General features: G+C 69.2%; 9 pseudogenes; all 9 read right to left on the reverse strand.

The window, feature by feature from the left end:
• Window positions 1-495: 495 nt before the first annotated feature.
• Window positions 496-615, reverse strand: LOC148754463 (5S ribosomal RNA; annotated as a pseudogene).
• Window positions 616-2665: 2050 nt separating this feature from the next.
• Window positions 2666-2785, reverse strand: LOC148754464 (5S ribosomal RNA; annotated as a pseudogene).
• A 1436-nt stretch (window positions 2786-4221) lies between these two features.
• On the reverse strand, window positions 4222-4341 carry LOC148754465 (5S ribosomal RNA; annotated as a pseudogene).
• Window positions 4342-6662: 2321 nt separating this feature from the next.
• Window positions 6663-6782, reverse strand: LOC148754466 (5S ribosomal RNA; annotated as a pseudogene).
• Window positions 6783-8832: 2050 nt separating this feature from the next.
• On the reverse strand, window positions 8833-8952 carry LOC148754467 (5S ribosomal RNA; annotated as a pseudogene).
• Window positions 8953-10388: 1436 nt separating this feature from the next.
• LOC148754468 (5S ribosomal RNA) lies at window positions 10389-10508 on the reverse strand (annotated as a pseudogene).
• A 2321-nt stretch (window positions 10509-12829) lies between these two features.
• Window positions 12830-12949, reverse strand: LOC148754469 (5S ribosomal RNA; annotated as a pseudogene).
• Window positions 12950-14999: 2050 nt separating this feature from the next.
• LOC148754470 (5S ribosomal RNA) lies at window positions 15000-15119 on the reverse strand (annotated as a pseudogene).
• A 1430-nt stretch (window positions 15120-16549) lies between these two features.
• On the reverse strand, window positions 16550-16669 carry LOC148754471 (5S ribosomal RNA; annotated as a pseudogene).
• Window positions 16670-17004: the final 335 nt, after the last annotated feature.

A 17004-nucleotide genomic window follows, 5' to 3' on the forward strand; every position in this document is an offset into this window, starting at 1 on the left:
GGTGGGGCGGGGCGTGTGGGCGTCCCGTTTGCCCGAGGTCACGCCGATCGTGTGTGTCGGGACCCGAGGGCAGGCGCAGGGATGGGCGTGCCCTGGGCTCGGGGAGAGGTGCAAAGCACCGGCACGTCCTGGGATGGAGAGAGCCTGGTGGAGGCCTGCGCCGGCAGGCAGCCCTGGGCTTGGGCGTTGGGGGTTGCGGCGGCGGCAGGGTCGGGGAGCGAGAGGGAGCCCTGCGATGGCGGTGGCGGCGACCGAGAGGCGGCTGACTGCTGCAGGCTGAGGGCCTGCCTTGGCGAAGAGCACTAAGAAGAGGGAGTGGGGGGGAGCCCTGGCCGACAGGCCTGGTGTGCGGCCGGGGATGCGAGCTTGTAGTGCTGGGCGACTGACCCTCCTCTGGCCAGGGGGACCTTCGGCTGCCTGGGCGGCTGCAGAGGGGCAAGGTGCGGCAGGGGTTCGGAGGGAGCCACGCCGGGGCGGCGGCGCAAAAGGAGAGGCGAGCAAAAGCCTGCAGCTATTCCCAGGCGGTCTCCCATCCAAGTACTAACCAGGCCCCGCCCTGCTTAGCTCCCGAGATCAGAGGAGATCGGGCGCGTTCAGGGTGGTATGGCCCTAGACGCTGGGACCCGGCTCCCCGCGCCCCAAGAGCCTGCTCCCGGCCTGCCTCTGACCGCGCGCGCCGTGCTGCTGGGCCGCTAGGGTGGCGAGCACGTCTGCCTGAGCGGCTCCCGCCCGCTCCCCGCCTCCTCCGGACGCCGCTGGTGTGGGCGACGGGCTACTCCTGGCCCGCAGCGAGGCACCTTCGCGCCCCCCAGTGGCTCCACGGGCCTCTGTCACTTCCCTGACTGTGACATATGTCTGGGCGCCCTGGCATCCTGGGCCTCCCCAGGCCCCGAAGGGCTTTTACCCCGTCCCCCTACCCCAACCCCTCAAATCTCCCCCCAGCCACACAACCGCACACCCCCCTTGCTGCTGTGCTGTCCCCACCTCTCAGGGCCACCGAGGGGGTCGCAGGGTCCTCTCAGTCCCCTCCGGCCCTAGGGACGTGCAACCCAGGCCCTGGCCCTGACCGGACCCATCCACAGGCCCAAAGCCAGGGAGAGCCACCCGCGCCACCAGGGTGCAGCATCTCCAGTCTGCAGCCACCCTTCGTCACAAGCCTTCAGTCTGGGCCCTGGAACCCTCGTCAGCGACCGGAGCCCCGCCCGATGTCCGGTCCCTTCACTGGCTACACGTCACCTCTCCTGACCCAGGGAGGTGAGAGAGAGGATGAGAGAAGGCCAGAGACGGAGCAAGAGAGAGGCGGAGAGAGACAGACGGGGACTGTGGGGACAGACTCGCAGAGAGCACTCTCCAGGCTCTGGGCCTCGCGTGGAGGGGTGCTGCTTGGGGGCTGCATGGTCATCAGCTGTGACCGCTTGGCCATCAGCTGTTGCCAATTGGCCACTGGCCACCGGAGGAGCTGCGGTGGCCAAGCTAGGAAGCGCGGATGGTGGACTGCAAATTGCAGAGGGGCGCGGATTGCAGTGGGCCCGCTTGGCGGGTCGACGGGCGGTGTGTCGGTGGGTTGGCAGAGAAGCGGCCGACAGGTTGGGGATCGGGCGGCTCCGGCTTGCCGTGTCTCCGAGCCAGCCGCCCGTGAGACATAGTGCTATGAGCCCCCTATCCGTGGCTCTGTTGGTGTTCCCTCTTGGCCTCGCCATATCCTGCGTTCTTGTGCGGGCAGAGGGACTAGAGTCCCCGCAGGACAGGGACCGACAGAGAGAACGGGAGGAGGAGAAAGAGGGAGCGAGATCGAAATATACACCTATATGTACCTGTATGTACCTAGACATACAGAGAGACATGGACAGAGACAGAGGAAGAGGGGGCTGGCACGCGGGGAGAGAGCTCCTGAGCCAGAGCCAGAGCCCAACAGGCACGTCACAGAGCCAGAGAGACATGGGGTGGGGGAGGGGGGAGGGACGCACAAGCGGGCACACGGACTGGGACAGACGCACTGACGCTGCTTTGAAGTGGCAGCTTCTCAACCGAAGTGTGGTCATGCCCGTGGCTGGGCTCCACTAAGGAGGCAGTGCCCGGGCATTGAAAGTCACCCTTGAAGCCCCCGGGCCGGGCGGGAGGGCCAGTGGGCTCCGAGCCCCGCCCAGGAACCCCCCGCCCCGCGGGAGGAGAGTGGCAGCCCACAGGCACCCTGGTTGAGAGTGTTGTGTGCCTGCGTGCCTGCACTTCCCCTTGTGGTGGTCTCTCCTGGAGTCCGAGGGCGTGCGGTGTGTTGGGGTGCTGCTCCCTCAGTCCCCTGCTTTGTCCCGGCTCTTTGTACCCTGTGTGTTGGGGCCACTGCGGGAAGGGAGGGTTCCTGGCTCTTGTGGGCGATGGGAGGGGGCGCGCGGGGGTGTGGGGAGAGGTGCCTGCCGGCGGAGACACAGGCTCGGCTAACTGCTGCTGGCTGACTGCCTGCCTCGGCGAAGAGGACTAAGAAGAGGGTGTGGGGGTGAGCCCTGGCCGACGGGCCTGGTGTGCGGCCGGGGCTGCCAGCTTGTAGCGCCGGGTGGCTGACCGGCCTCTGGCCAGGGGGACCTTCGGCTGGATGGGCGGCTGCAGAGGGGCAAGGGGCGGCAGGGGTTCGGAGGGAGCCACGCAGGGGCGGCGGCGCAAAAGGAGAGGCGAGCAAAAGCCTACAGGTATTCCCAGGCGGTCTCCCATCCAAGCACTAACCAGGCCCCTCCCTGCTTAGCTCCCGAGATCAGAGGAGATCGGGCGCGTTCAGGGTGGTACGGCCATAGACGATGGGACTCGGCTCCCCGCGCCCCAAGAGCCTGCTCCCGGCCTGCCTCGTGAGCGCGCGCCATGCAGATGCGCGGCTCCGGTGGTGAGCATCGACCTGCTGGCCGGCTCTGCCAGCACCGCGTCCCCCTCCCAGTCCGGCTCCCCGCCTCTTCCGAATGCCCCAGGCGTGGGCGGCGGGCTACTCCTGGCCGGCAGCGAGGCCCCTTCGCGCCACCCGAGGCTCCATGGGACACTGCCACTTCCCTGATGGTGCCAGAATTCGTGGAACTCTGGCATCCTGGGACTCCCCGGACCCAGACCGCCATACACCCCGCCCCCCTACCGCCACCAGGTTTACCAACAACCGCACCCCCAAGGCTGGGGGAGGCCTGCACCAGCAGGCAACCCTGGGCTTGGGAGTTGTGGGAGGACCCCGCGGCGGCGGCTTGGGCGGCTGCGGAGGGGGGGGCGGCGGCGGCGGCGGCGGCGGCGGCGGCGGCGGCGGCGGCGGGGGCGGAGGAGGCCGGGAGAGCAGAGGCGGGAGATTGAGGGAGTATGGCGATGGTGGCGGCGGCGGCGGCGGGGGCTGGGGCGGAGGCGGGGGAGATGGCGGTGCTGGAGGCGGGGAGAGCAGAGGAGGGAGATTGAGGGAGTGCGGCAATGGCGGCGGCGGGGGCGGGGGTGGGGAACAGGGCAGCACTGGCGGCGGGGATGGGGAGCGCGGTGCTGGCGGCCAAGGGGGAGAGAGCAGAGGAGGGAGTTTGAGGGAGTACGGCGATGGCGGCGGCGGGGGCGGGGGAGGGGGCGAGGGCAGCGCTGGCGGAGGGGGTGGGGAGCGCGGTGATCCTGGCGGCGGCGGCGGGAGAAGCGGGGGCTGATCGCGAGCAGCGTTGGCGGCGTCGGCGGCAGCGGCGCGGGAGGGTTGCGAGGTCGGTGATGGAGGCGGCGGCAGCGTTGGGGGCTGTGTCGGCGGGCGCTGGGCGCGGGGAGGGTTGGCGCCGGCGGCGGCGGCGGTAGCGGGGAAGAGGGCGGTGCTGGCGGCAGAGGAGGGGAGAGCAGAGGCGGGAGATTGAAGCAGTACAGCGATGGCGGTGGCGAGGGCGGGGGCAGGGGTGAGGGCAGCGCTGGAGGGGGGTGTGGGGAGCGCGGTGATGGCGGCGGATTTGGCGGTGGCGGCGGGGGCGAGGGCAGCGCTGTTGGCGGTGGCGGCGATCGAAGGTCGGCGAAGGGATCGAGATGACAGCCTCCGGGACTGAAGAGGACTGAGAAGAGGGTGTGCGGGGGAGCCCTGGCCGACGGGCCTGGTGTGCGGCCGGGGCTGCCAGCTTGTAGTGCCTGGCGGCTAACCCTCTGCTGGTCAGGGGGACCTTCGGCTGGCTGGGCGGCTGCAGAGAGGCAAGGGGCGGCAGGGGTTCGCAGGGAGCCACGCCGGGGCGGCGATGCAAAAGGAGAGGCGAGCAAAAGCCTGCAGCTATTCCCAGGCGGTCTCCCATCCAAGTACTAACCAGGCCCCTCCCTGCTTAGCTCCCGAGATCAGACGAGATCTGGCGCGTGCAGGGTGGTGTGGCCTTAGGCGCTGGGACCCGGCTCCCGGCACTCCAAGAGCCTGCTCCCGACCTGCTTCTGAGCGCACGCCATGCTGCTGGGCCGCTCGGGTGGCGAGCACGTCTGCCCGAGCGCCTCCCGCCAGCTCCCCGCCTCCTCCGGACGCCGCTGGTGTGGGCGACGGGCTACTCCTGGCCCGCAGCGAGGCCCCTTCGCGCCCCCCAGTGGCTCTAACGGGCCTCCGTCACTTCCCTGACTGTGACATATGTCTGGGCGCCCTGGCATCCTGGGCCTCCCCAGGCCCCGAAGGGCTTTTACCCCGCCCCCCTACCCCAACCCCTCTCATCTCCCCCCAGCCCCACAACCGCACACCCCCCTTGCTGCTGTGCTGTCCCCACCTCTCAGGGCCACCGAGGGGGTCGCAGGGTCCTCTCAGTCCCCTCCACCCTAGGGACGTGCAACCCAGGCCCTGGCCCTGGCCGGCCCCACCCACTGGCCCAAAGCCAGGGAGAGCCACCCGCCACCAGGGGGCAGCACCTCCAGTCCGCCGCCACCCTTCCTCACACAGCCTTCTTTCTGGGTTCTCGCCCCTCGTCAGCGACCGGCGTCCCGCCCGATCACTGTTCACTTCACTGGCTACACGTCACCTCTCCTGACCCAGGGAGGTGAGAGAGAGGATGAGAGAAGGCCAGAGACAGAGCAAGAGAGAGGCGGAGAGAGACCGACGGGGACTGTGGGGACAGACTCGCAGAGAGCACTTTCCAGGCTCTGGGCCTCGCGTGGAGGGGTGCTGCGTGGGGGCTGCATGGATATCAGCCGTGACCGCTTGGCCATCAGCTGTTGCCAGTTGGCCATTGGCCACCGGCAGAGCTGCGGTGGCCAAGCTAGGAAGCGCGGATTGTGGACTGCAAATTGCAGAGGGGCGCGGACTGCAGTTGGCCGGCTTGGTGGGTCGGTAAGTTGGCGGGTCTGTTGGTTGGCAGAGAATCGGCCGGCAGGCTGGGGATCGGGCGGCTCCGGCTTGCCGAGTCTCCAAGCCAGCCGCCCGTGAGACATGGTGCTATGAGCCCCCTATCCGTGGTCTGTTGGTGTTCCCTCTTGGCCTCGCCAAATCCTGCATTCTTGTGCGGGCAGAGGGGCTAGAGTCCCCGCAGGACAGGGACAGACAGACAGAACGGGAGGAGGAGTAAGAGGGAGCGAGATGGAAATATACACGTATATGTACATGTATGTATCTAGACATACAGAGAGACATGGACAGAGACAGAGAAAGAGGGGGCTGGCACGCGGGGAGAGAGCTCCTGAGCCAGAGCCAGGGCCCAACAGGCACCTCTCAGAGCCTGACAGATATGGGGTGGGGGAGGGTGGGAGGGACGCACAGGCGGGCACACGGAGTGTTACAGACGCACTGAGGCTGTGTTGAAGTGGCGGCTCCTCCACCGGAGTGTGGTCGTGCCCGGGGCTGGGCTCCTCTAAGGAGGCATTGCCCTGGCGTTGGCAGTCACCATTGAAGCCTCCGGGGCGGCCCGCCAGGGTCTCCGGAGGGCCTGTGGTCTCTGAGCCCCGCCCAGGCACCCGCCCGCGGGAGGAGGGTGGCAGCCCCCAGGCACCCTGGTTGTGAGGGTTGTGTGCCTGCGTGCCTGCTCTGCCCTTGTGGTGGTCTCCCCTGGAGTCGATGTCGCGTGGTGTGTTGGGGTGCTGCTCCCGCCGTCCCCTGGTTTGTCCCGGCTCTTTGTGCCCTGTGTTTCAGGGACACCGTGGCCGGCGGGAAGGGAGGGCTCCTGGCTCTTGTGGGAGACGGGAGGGGCGCGCGGGGGTGTGGGGCGAGGTGCCTGCCAGCGGAGACAGAAGACTCCGGTGGGGCGGGGCGTGTGGGCGTCCCGTTTGCCCGAGGTCACGCCGATCGTGTGTGTCGGGACCCGAGGGCAGGCGCAGGGATGGGCGTGCCCTGGGCTCGGGGAGAGGTGCAAAGCACCGGCACGTCCTGGGATGGAGAGAGCCTGGTGGAGGCCTGCGCCGGCAGGCAGCCCTGGGCTTGGGCGTTGGGGGTTGCGGCGGCGGCAGGGTCGGGGAGCGAGAGGGAGCCCTGCGATGGCGGTGGCGGCGACCGAGAGGCGGCTGACTGCTGCAGGCTGAGGGCCTGCCTTGGCGAAGAGCACTAAGAAGAGGGAGTGGGGGGGAGCCCTGGCCGACAGGCCTGGTGTGCGGCCGGGGATGCGAGCTTGTAGTGCTGGGCGACTGACCCTCCTCTGGCCAGGGGGACCTTCGGCTGCCTGGGCGGCTGCAGAGGGGCAAGGTGCGGCAGGGGTTCGGAGGGAGCCACGCCGGGGCGGCGGCGCAAAAGGAGAGGCGAGCAAAAGCCTGCAGCTATTCCCAGGCGGTCTCCCATCCAAGTACTAACCAGGCCCCGCCCTGCTTAGCTCCCGAGATCAGAGGAGATCGGGCGCGTTCAGGGTGGTATGGCCCTAGACGCTGGGACCCGGCTCCCCGCGCCCCAAGAGCCTGCTCCCGGCCTGCCTCTGACCGCGCGCGCCGTGCTGCTGGGCCGCTAGGGTGGCGAGCACGTCTGCCTGAGCGGCTCCCGCCCGCTCCCCGCCTCCTCCGGACGCCGCTGGTGTGGGCGACGGGCTACTCCTGGCCCGCAGCGAGGCACCTTCGCGCCCCCCAGTGGCTCCACGGGCCTCTGTCACTTCCCTGACTGTGACATATGTCTGGGCGCCCTGGCATCCTGGGCCTCCCCAGGCCCCGAAGGGCTTTTACCCCGTCCCCCTACCCCAACCCCTCAAATCTCCCCCCAGCCACACAACCGCACACCCCCCTTGCTGCTGTGCTGTCCCCACCTCTCAGGGCCACCGAGGGGGTCGCAGGGTCCTCTCAGTCCCCTCCGGCCCTAGGGACGTGCAACCCAGGCCCTGGCCCTGACCGGACCCATCCACAGGCCCAAAGCCAGGGAGAGCCACCCGCGCCACCAGGGTGCAGCATCTCCAGTCTGCAGCCACCCTTCGTCACAAGCCTTCAGTCTGGGCCCTGGAACCCTCGTCAGCGACCGGAGCCCCGCCCGATGTCCGGTCCCTTCACTGGCTACACGTCACCTCTCCTGACCCAGGGAGGTGAGAGAGAGGATGAGAGAAGGCCAGAGACGGAGCAAGAGAGAGGCGGAGAGAGACAGACGGGGACTGTGGGGACAGACTCGCAGAGAGCACTCTCCAGGCTCTGGGCCTCGCGTGGAGGGGTGCTGCTTGGGGGCTGCATGGTCATCAGCTGTGACCGCTTGGCCATCAGCTGTTGCCAATTGGCCACTGGCCACCGGAGGAGCTGCGGTGGCCAAGCTAGGAAGCGCGGATGGTGGACTGCAAATTGCAGAGGGGCGCGGATTGCAGTGGGCCCGCTTGGCGGGTCGACGGGCGGTGTGTCGGTGGGTTGGCAGAGAAGCGGCCGACAGGTTGGGGATCGGGCGGCTCCGGCTTGCCGTGTCTCCGAGCCAGCCGCCCGTGAGACATAGTGCTATGAGCCCCCTATCCGTGGCTCTGTTGGTGTTCCCTCTTGGCCTCGCCATATCCTGCGTTCTTGTGCGGGCAGAGGGACTAGAGTCCCCGCAGGACAGGGACCGACAGAGAGAACGGGAGGAGGAGAAAGAGGGAGCGAGATCGAAATATACACCTATATGTACCTGTATGTACCTAGACATACAGAGAGACATGGACAGAGACAGAGGAAGAGGGGGCTGGCACGCGGGGAGAGAGCTCCTGAGCCAGAGCCAGAGCCCAACAGGCACGTCACAGAGCCAGAGAGACATGGGGTGGGGGAGGGGGGAGGGACGCACAAGCGGGCACACGGACTGGGACAGACGCACTGACGCTGCTTTGAAGTGGCAGCTTCTCAACCGAAGTGTGGTCATGCCCGTGGCTGGGCTCCACTAAGGAGGCAGTGCCCGGGCATTGAAAGTCACCCTTGAAGCCCCCGGGCCGGGCGGGAGGGCCAGTGGGCTCCGAGCCCCGCCCAGGAACCCCCCGCCCCGCGGGAGGAGAGTGGCAGCCCACAGGCACCCTGGTTGAGAGTGTTGTGTGCCTGCGTGCCTGCACTTCCCCTTGTGGTGGTCTCTCCTGGAGTCCGAGGGCGTGCGGTGTGTTGGGGTGCTGCTCCCTCAGTCCCCTGCTTTGTCCCGGCTCTTTGTACCCTGTGTGTTGGGGCCACTGCGGGAAGGGAGGGTTCCTGGCTCTTGTGGGCGATGGGAGGGGGCGCGCGGGGGTGTGGGGAGAGGTGCCTGCCGGCGGAGACACAGGCTCGGCTAACTGCTGCTGGCTGACTGCCTGCCTCGGCGAAGAGGACTAAGAAGAGGGTGTGGGGGTGAGCCCTGGCCGACGGGCCTGGTGTGCGGCCGGGGCTGCCAGCTTGTAGCGCCGGGTGGCTGACCGGCCTCTGGCCAGGGGGACCTTCGGCTGGATGGGCGGCTGCAGAGGGGCAAGGGGCGGCAGGGGTTCGGAGGGAGCCACGCAGGGGCGGCGGCGCAAAAGGAGAGGCGAGCAAAAGCCTACAGGTATTCCCAGGCGGTCTCCCATCCAAGCACTAACCAGGCCCCTCCCTGCTTAGCTCCCGAGATCAGAGGAGATCGGGCGCGTTCAGGGTGGTACGGCCATAGACGATGGGACTCGGCTCCCCGCGCCCCAAGAGCCTGCTCCCGGCCTGCCTCGTGAGCGCGCGCCATGCAGATGCGCGGCTCCGGTGGTGAGCATCGACCTGCTGGCCGGCTCTGCCAGCACCGCGTCCCCCTCCCAGTCCGGCTCCCCGCCTCTTCCGAATGCCCCAGGCGTGGGCGGCGGGCTACTCCTGGCCGGCAGCGAGGCCCCTTCGCGCCACCCGAGGCTCCATGGGACACTGCCACTTCCCTGATGGTGCCAGAATTCGTGGAACTCTGGCATCCTGGGACTCCCCGGACCCAGACCGCCATACACCCCGCCCCCCTACCGCCACCAGGTTTACCAACAACCGCACCCCCAAGGCTGGGGGAGGCCTGCACCAGCAGGCAACCCTGGGCTTGGGAGTTGTGGGAGGACCCCGCGGCGGCGGCTTGGGCGGCTGCGGAGGGGGGGGCGGCGGCGGCGGCGGCGGCGGCGGCGGCGGCGGCGGCGGCGGGGGCGGAGGAGGCCGGGAGAGCAGAGGCGGGAGATTGAGGGAGTATGGCGATGGTGGCGGCGGCGGCGGCGGGGGCTGGGGCGGAGGCGGGGGAGATGGCGGTGCTGGAGGCGGGGAGAGCAGAGGAGGGAGATTGAGGGAGTGCGGCAATGGCGGCGGCGGGGGCGGGGGTGGGGAACAGGGCAGCACTGGCGGCGGGGATGGGGAGCGCGGTGCTGGCGGCCAAGGGGGAGAGAGCAGAGGAGGGAGTTTGAGGGAGTACGGCGATGGCGGCGGCGGGGGCGGGGGAGGGGGCGAGGGCAGCGCTGGCGGAGGGGGTGGGGAGCGCGGTGATCCTGGCGGCGGCGGCGGGAGAAGCGGGGGCTGATCGCGAGCAGCGTTGGCGGCGTCGGCGGCAGCGGCGCGGGAGGGTTGCGAGGTCGGTGATGGAGGCGGCGGCAGCGTTGGGGGCTGTGTCGGCGGGCGCTGGGCGCGGGGAGGGTTGGCGCCGGCGGCGGCGGCGGTAGCGGGGAAGAGGGCGGTGCTGGCGGCGGAGGAGGGGAGAGCAGAGGCGGGAGATTGAAGCAGTACAGCGATGGCGGTGGCGAGGGCGGGGGCAGGGGTGAGGGCAGCGCTGGAGGGGGGTGTGGGGAGCGCGGTGATGGCGGCGGATTTGGCGGTGGCGGCGGGGGCGAGGGCAGCGCTGTTGGCGGTGGCGGCGATCGAAGGTCGGCGAAGGGATCGAGATGACAGCCTCCGGGACTGAAGAGGACTGAGAAGAGGGTGTGCGGGGGAGCCCTGGCCGACGGGCCTGGTGTGCGGCCGGGGCTGCCAGCTTGTAGTGCCTGGCGGCTAACCCTCTGCTGGTCAGGGGGACCTTCGGCTGGCTGGGCGGCTGCAGAGAGGCAAGGGGCGGCAGGGGTTCGCAGGGAGCCACGCCGGGGCGGCGATGCAAAAGGAGAGGCGAGCAAAAGCCTGCAGCTATTCCCAGGCGGTCTCCCATCCAAGTACTAACCAGGCCCCTCCCTGCTTAGCTCCCGAGATCAGACGAGATCTGGCGCGTGCAGGGTGGTGTGGCCTTAGGCGCTGGGACCCGGCTCCCGGCACTCCAAGAGCCTGCTCCCGACCTGCTTCTGAGCGCACGCCATGCTGCTGGGCCGCTCGGGTGGCGAGCACGTCTGCCCGAGCGCCTCCCGCCAGCTCCCCGCCTCCTCCGGACGCCGCTGGTGTGGGCGACGGGCTACTCCTGGCCCGCAGCGAGGCCCCTTCGCGCCCCCCAGTGGCTCTAACGGGCCTCCGTCACTTCCCTGACTGTGACATATGTCTGGGCGCCCTGGCATCCTGGGCCTCCCCAGGCCCCGAAGGGCTTTTACCCCGCCCCCCTACCCCAACCCCTCTCATCTCCCCCCAGCCCCACAACCGCACACCCCCCTTGCTGCTGTGCTGTCCCCACCTCTCAGGGCCACCGAGGGGGTCGCAGGGTCCTCTCAGTCCCCTCCACCCTAGGGACGTGCAACCCAGGCCCTGGCCCTGGCCGGCCCCACCCACTGGCCCAAAGCCAGGGAGAGCCACCCGCCACCAGGGGGCAGCACCTCCAGTCCGCCGCCACCCTTCCTCACACAGCCTTCTTTCTGGGTTCTCGCCCCTCGTCAGCGACCGGCGTCCCGCCCGATCACTGTTCACTTCACTGGCTACACGTCACCTCTCCTGACCCAGGGAGGTGAGAGAGAGGATGAGAGAAGGCCAGAGACAGAGCAAGAGAGAGGCGGAGAGAGACCGACGGGGACTGTGGGGACAGACTCGCAGAGAGCACTTTCCAGGCTCTGGGCCTCGCGTGGAGGGGTGCTGCGTGGGGGCTGCATGGATATCAGCCGTGACCGCTTGGCCATCAGCTGTTGCCAGTTGGCCATTGGCCACCGGCAGAGCTGCGGTGGCCAAGCTAGGAAGCGCGGATTGTGGACTGCAAATTGCAGAGGGGCGCGGACTGCAGTTGGCCGGCTTGGTGGGTCGGTAAGTTGGCGGGTCTGTTGGTTGGCAGAGAATCGGCCGGCAGGCTGGGGATCGGGCGGCTCCGGCTTGCCGAGTCTCCAAGCCAGCCGCCCGTGAGACATGGTGCTATGAGCCCCCTATCCGTGGTCTGTTGGTGTTCCCTCTTGGCCTCGCCAAATCCTGCATTCTTGTGCGGGCAGAGGGGCTAGAGTCCCCGCAGGACAGGGACAGACAGACAGAACGGGAGGAGGAGTAAGAGGGAGCGAGATGGAAATATACACGTATATGTACATGTATGTATCTAGACATACAGAGAGACATGGACAGAGACAGAGAAAGAGGGGGCTGGCACGCGGGGAGAGAGCTCCTGAGCCAGAGCCAGGGCCCAACAGGCACCTCTCAGAGCCTGACAGATATGGGGTGGGGGAGGGTGGGAGGGACGCACAGGCGGGCACACGGAGTGTTACAGACGCACTGAGGCTGTGTTGAAGTGGCGGCTCCTCCACCGGAGTGTGGTCGTGCCCGGGGCTGGGCTCCTCTAAGGAGGCATTGCCCTGGCGTTGGCAGTCACCATTGAAGCCTCCGGGGCGGCCCGCCAGGGTCTCCGGAGGGCCTGTGGTCTCTGAGCCCCGCCCAGGCACCCGCCCGCGGGAGGAGGGTGGCAGCCCCCAGGCACCCTGGTTGTGAGGGTTGTGTGCCTGCGTGCCTGCTCTGCCCTTGTGGTGGTCTCCCCTGGAGTCGATGTCGCGTGGTGTGTTGGGGTGCTGCTCCCGCCGTCCCCTGGTTTGTCCCGGCTCTTTGTGCCCTGTGTTTCAGGGACACCGTGGCCGGCGGGAAGGGAGGGCTCCTGGCTCTTGTGGGAGACGGGAGGGGCGCGCGGGGGTGTGGGGCGAGGTGCCTGCCAGCGGAGACAGAAGACTCCGGTGGGGCGGGGCGTGTGGGCGTCCCGTTTGCCCGAGGTCACGCCGATCGTGTGTGTCGGGACCCGAGGGCAGGCGCAGGGATGGGCGTGCCCTGGGCTCGGGGAGAGGTGCAAAGCACCGGCACGTCCTGGGATGGAGAGAGCCTGGTGGAGGCCTGCGCCGGCAGGCAGCCCTGGGCTTGGGCGTTGGGGGTTGCGGCGGCGGCAGGGTCGGGGAGCGAGAGGGAGCCCTGCGATGGCGGTGGCGGCGACCGAGAGGCGGCTGACTGCTGCAGGCTGAGGGCCTGCCTTGGCGAAGAGCACTAAGAAGAGGGAGTGGGGGGGAGCCCTGGCCGACAGGCCTGGTGTGCGGCCGGGGATGCGAGCTTGTAGTGCTGGGCGACTGACCCTCCTCTGGCCAGGGGGACCTTCGGCTGCCTGGGCGGCTGCAGAGGGGCAAGGTGCGGCAGGGGTTCGGAGGGAGCCACGCCGGGGCGGCGGCGCAAAAGGAGAGGCGAGCAAAAGCCTGCAGCTATTCCCAGGCGGTCTCCCATCCAAGTACTAACCAGGCCCCGCCCTGCTTAGCTCCCGAGATCAGAGGAGATCGGGCGCGTTCAGGGTGGTATGGCCCTAGACGCTGGGACCCGGCTCCCCGCGCCCCAAGAGCCTGCTCCCGGCCTGCCTCTGACCGCGCGCGCCGTGCTGCTGGGCCGCTAGGGTGGCGAGCACGTCTGCCTGAGCGGCTCCCGCCCGCTCCCCGCCTCCTCCGGACGCCGCTGGTGTGGGCGACGGGCTACTCCTGGCCCGCAGCGAGGCACCTTCGCGCCCCCCAGTGGCTCCACGGGCCTCTGTCACTTCCCTGACTGTGACATATGTCTGGGCGCCCTGGCATCCTGGGCCTCCCCAGGCCCCGAAGGGCTTTTACCCCGTCCCCCTACCCCAACCCCTCAAATCTCCCCCCAGCCACACAACCGCACACCCCCCTTGCTGCTGTGCTGTCCCCACCTCTCAGGGCCACCGAGGGGGTCGCAGGGTCCTCTCAGTCCCCTCCGGCCCTAGGGACGTGCAACCCAGGCCCTGGCCCTGACCGGACCCATCCACAGGCCCAAAGCCAGGGAGAGCCACCCGCGCCACCAGGGTGCAGCATCTCCAGTCTGCAGCCACCCTTCGTCACAAGCCTTCAGTCTGGGCCCTGGAACCCTCGTCAGCGACCGGAGCCCCGCCCGATGTCCGGTCCCTTCACTGGCTACACGTCACCTCTCCTGACCCAGGGAGGTGAGAGAGAGGATGAGAGAAGGCCAGAGACGGAGCAAGAGAGAGGCGGAGAGAGACAGACGGGGACTGTGGGGACAGACTCGCAGAGAGCACTCTCCAGGCTCTGGGCCTCGCGTGGAGGGGTGCTGCTTGGGGGCTGCATGGTCATCAGCTGTGACCGCTTGGCCATCAGCTGTTGCCAATTGGCCACTGGCCACCGGAGGAGCTGCGGTGGCCAAGCTAGGAAGCGCGGATGGTGGACTGCAAATTGCAGAGGGGCGCGGATTGCAGTGGGCCCGCTTGGCGGGTCGACGGGCGGTGTGTCGGTGGGTTGGCAGAGAAGCGGCCGACAGGTTGGGGATCGGGCGGCTCCGGCTTGCCGTGTCTCCGAGCCAGCCGCCCGTGAGACATAGTGCTATGAGCCCCCTATCCGTGGCTCTGTTGGTGTTCCCTCTTGGCCTCGCCATATCCTGCGTTCTTGTGCGGGCAGAGGGACTAGAGTCCCCGCAGGACAGGGACCGACAGAGAGAACGGGAGGAGGAGAAAGAGGGAGCGAGATCGAAATATACACCTATATGTACCTGTATGTACCTAGACATACAGAGAGACATGGACAGAGACAGAGAAAGAGGGGGCTGGCACGCGGGGAGAGAGCTCCTGAGCCAGAGCCAGAGCCCAACAGGCACGTCACAGAGCCAGAGAGACATGGGGTGGGGGAGGGGGGAGGGACGCACAAGCGGGCACACGGACTGGGACAGACGCACTGACGCTGCTTTGAAGTGGCAGCTTCTCAACCGAAGTGTGGTCATGCCCGTGGCTGGGCTCCACTAAGGAGGCAGTGCCCGGGCATTGAAAGTCACCCTTGAAGCCCCCGGGCCGGGCGGGAGGGCCAGTGGGCTCCGAGCCCCGCCCAGGAACCCCCCGCCCCGCGGGAGGAGAGTGGCAGCCCACAGGCACCCTGGTTGAGAGTGTTGTGTGCCTGCGTGCCTGCACTTCCCCTTGTGGTGGTCTCTCCTGGAGTCCGAGGGCGTGCGGTGTGTTGGGGTGCTGCTCCCTCAGTCCCCTGCTTTGTCCCGGCTCTTTGTACCCTGTGTGTTGGGGCCACTGCGGGAAGGGAGGGTTCCTGGCTCTTGTGGGCGATGGGAGGGGGCGCGCGGGGGTGTGGGGAGAGGTGCCTGCCGGCGGAGACACAGGCTCGGCTAACTGCTGCTGGCTGACTGCCTGTCTCGGCGAAGAGGACTAAGAAGAGGGTGTGGGGGTGAGCCCTGGCCGACGGGCCTGGTGTGCGGCCGGGGCTGCCAGCTTGTAGCGCCGGGTGGCTGACCGGCCTCTGGCCAGGGGGACCTTCGGCTGGATGGGCGGCTGCAGAGGGGCAAGGGGCGGCAGGGGTTCGGAGGGAGCCACGCAGGGGCGGCGGCGCAAAAGGAGAGGCGAGCAAAAGCCTACAGGTATTCCCAGGCGGTCTCCCATCCAAGCACTAACCAGGCCCCTCCCTGCTTAGCTCCCGAGATCAGAGGAGATCGGGCGCGTTCAGGGTGGTACGGCCATAGACGATGGGACTCGGCTCCCCGCGCCCCAAGAGCCTGCTCCCGGCCTGCCTCGTGAGCGCGCGCCATGCAGATGCGCGGCTCCGGTGGTGAGCATCGACATGCTGGCCGGCTCTGCCAGCACCGCGTCCCCCTCCCAGTCCGGCTCCCCGCCTCTTCCGAATGCCCCAGGCGTGGGCGGCGGGCTACTCCTGGCCGGCAGCGAGGCCCCTTCGCGCCACCCGAGGCTCCATGGGACACTGCCACTTCCCTGATGGTGCCAGAATTCGTGGAACTCTGGCATCCTGGGACTCCCCGGACCCAGACCGCCATACACCCCGCCCCCCTACCGCCACCAGGTTTACCAACAACCGCACCCCCAAGGCTGGGGGAGGCCTGCACCAGCAGGCAACCCTGGGCTTGGGAGTTGTGGGAGGACCCCGCGGAGGCGGCTTGGGCGGCTGCGGAGGGGGGGGCGGCGGCGGCGGCGGCGGCGGCGGCGGCGGCGGCGGCGGGGGCGGAGGAGGCCGGGAGAGCAGAGGCGGGAGATTGAGGGAGTATGGCGATGGTGGCGGCGGCGGCGGCGGGGGCTGGGGCGGAGGCGGGGGAGATGGCGGTGCTGGAGGCGGGGAGAGCAGAGGAGGGAGATTGAGGGAGTGCGGCAATGGCGGCGGCGGGGGCGGGGGTGGGGAACAGGGCAGCACTGGCGGCGGGGATGGGGAGCGCGGTGCTGGCGGCCGAGGTGGGGAGAGCAGAGGAGGGAGTTTGAGGGAGTACGGCGATGGCGGCGGCGGGGGCGGGGGAGGGGGCGAGGGCAGCGCTGGCGGAGGGGGTGGGGAGCGCGGTGATCGCGGCGGCGGCGGGAGAAGCGGGGGCTGATCGCGAGCAGCGTTGGCGGCGTCGGCGGCAGCGGCGCGGGAGGGTTGCGAGGTCGGCGATGGAGGCGGCGGCAGCGTTGGGGGCTGTGTCGGCGGGCGCTGGGCGCGGGGAGGGTTGGCGCCGGCGGCGGCGGCGGTAGCGGGGAAGAGGGCGGTGCTGGCGGCGGAGGAGGGGAGAGCAGAGGCGGGAGATTGAAGCAGTACAGCGATGGCGGTGGCGAGGGCGGGGGCAGGGGTGAGGGCAGCGCTGGAGGGGGGTGTGGGGAGCGCGGTGATGGCGGCGGATTTGGCGGTGGCGGCGGGGGCGAGGGCAGCGCTGTTGGCGGTGGCGGCGATCGAAGGTCGGCGAAGGGATCGAGATGACAGCCTCCGGGACTGAAGAGGACTGAGAAGAGGGTGTGCGGGGGAGCCCTGGCCGACGGGCCTGGTGTGCGGCCGGGGCTGCCAGCTTGTAGTGCCTGGCGGCTAACCCTCTGCTGGTCAGGGGGACCTTCGGCTGGCTGGGCGGCTGCAGAGAGGCAAGGGGCGGCAGGGGTTCGCAGGGAGCCACGCCGGGGCGGCGATGCAAAAGGAGAGGCGAGCAAAAGCCTGCAGCTATTCCCAGGCGGTCTCCCATCCAAGTACTAACCAGGCCCCTCCCTGCTTAGCTCCCGAGATCAGACGAGATCTGGCGCGTGCAGGGTGGTGTGGCCTTAGGCGCTGGGACCCGGCTCCCGGCACTCCAAGAGCCTGCTCCCGACCTGCTTCTGAGCGCACGCCATGCTGCTGGGCCGCTCGGGTGGCGAGCACGTCTGCCCGAGCGCCTCCCGCCAGCTCCCCGCCTCCTCCGGACGCCGCTGGTGTGGGCGACGGGCTACTCCTGGCCCGCAGCGAGGCCCCTTCGCGCCCCCCAGTGGCTCTAACGGGCCTCCGTCACTTCCCTGACTGTGACATATGTCTGGGCGCCCTGGCATCCTGGGCCTCCCCAGGCCCCGAAGGGCTTTTACCCCGCCCCCCTACCCCAACCCCTCTCATCTCCCCCCAGCCCCACAAC

The sequence above is a fragment of the Rhinolophus sinicus genome, unplaced genomic scaffold, assembly GCF_057876585.1.
Source record: "Rhinolophus sinicus isolate RSI-liver-muscle unplaced genomic scaffold, RSI-T2T HiC_scaffold_19, whole genome shotgun sequence".
Classification (NCBI taxonomy): domain Eukaryota; kingdom Metazoa; phylum Chordata; class Mammalia; order Chiroptera; family Rhinolophidae; genus Rhinolophus; species Rhinolophus sinicus.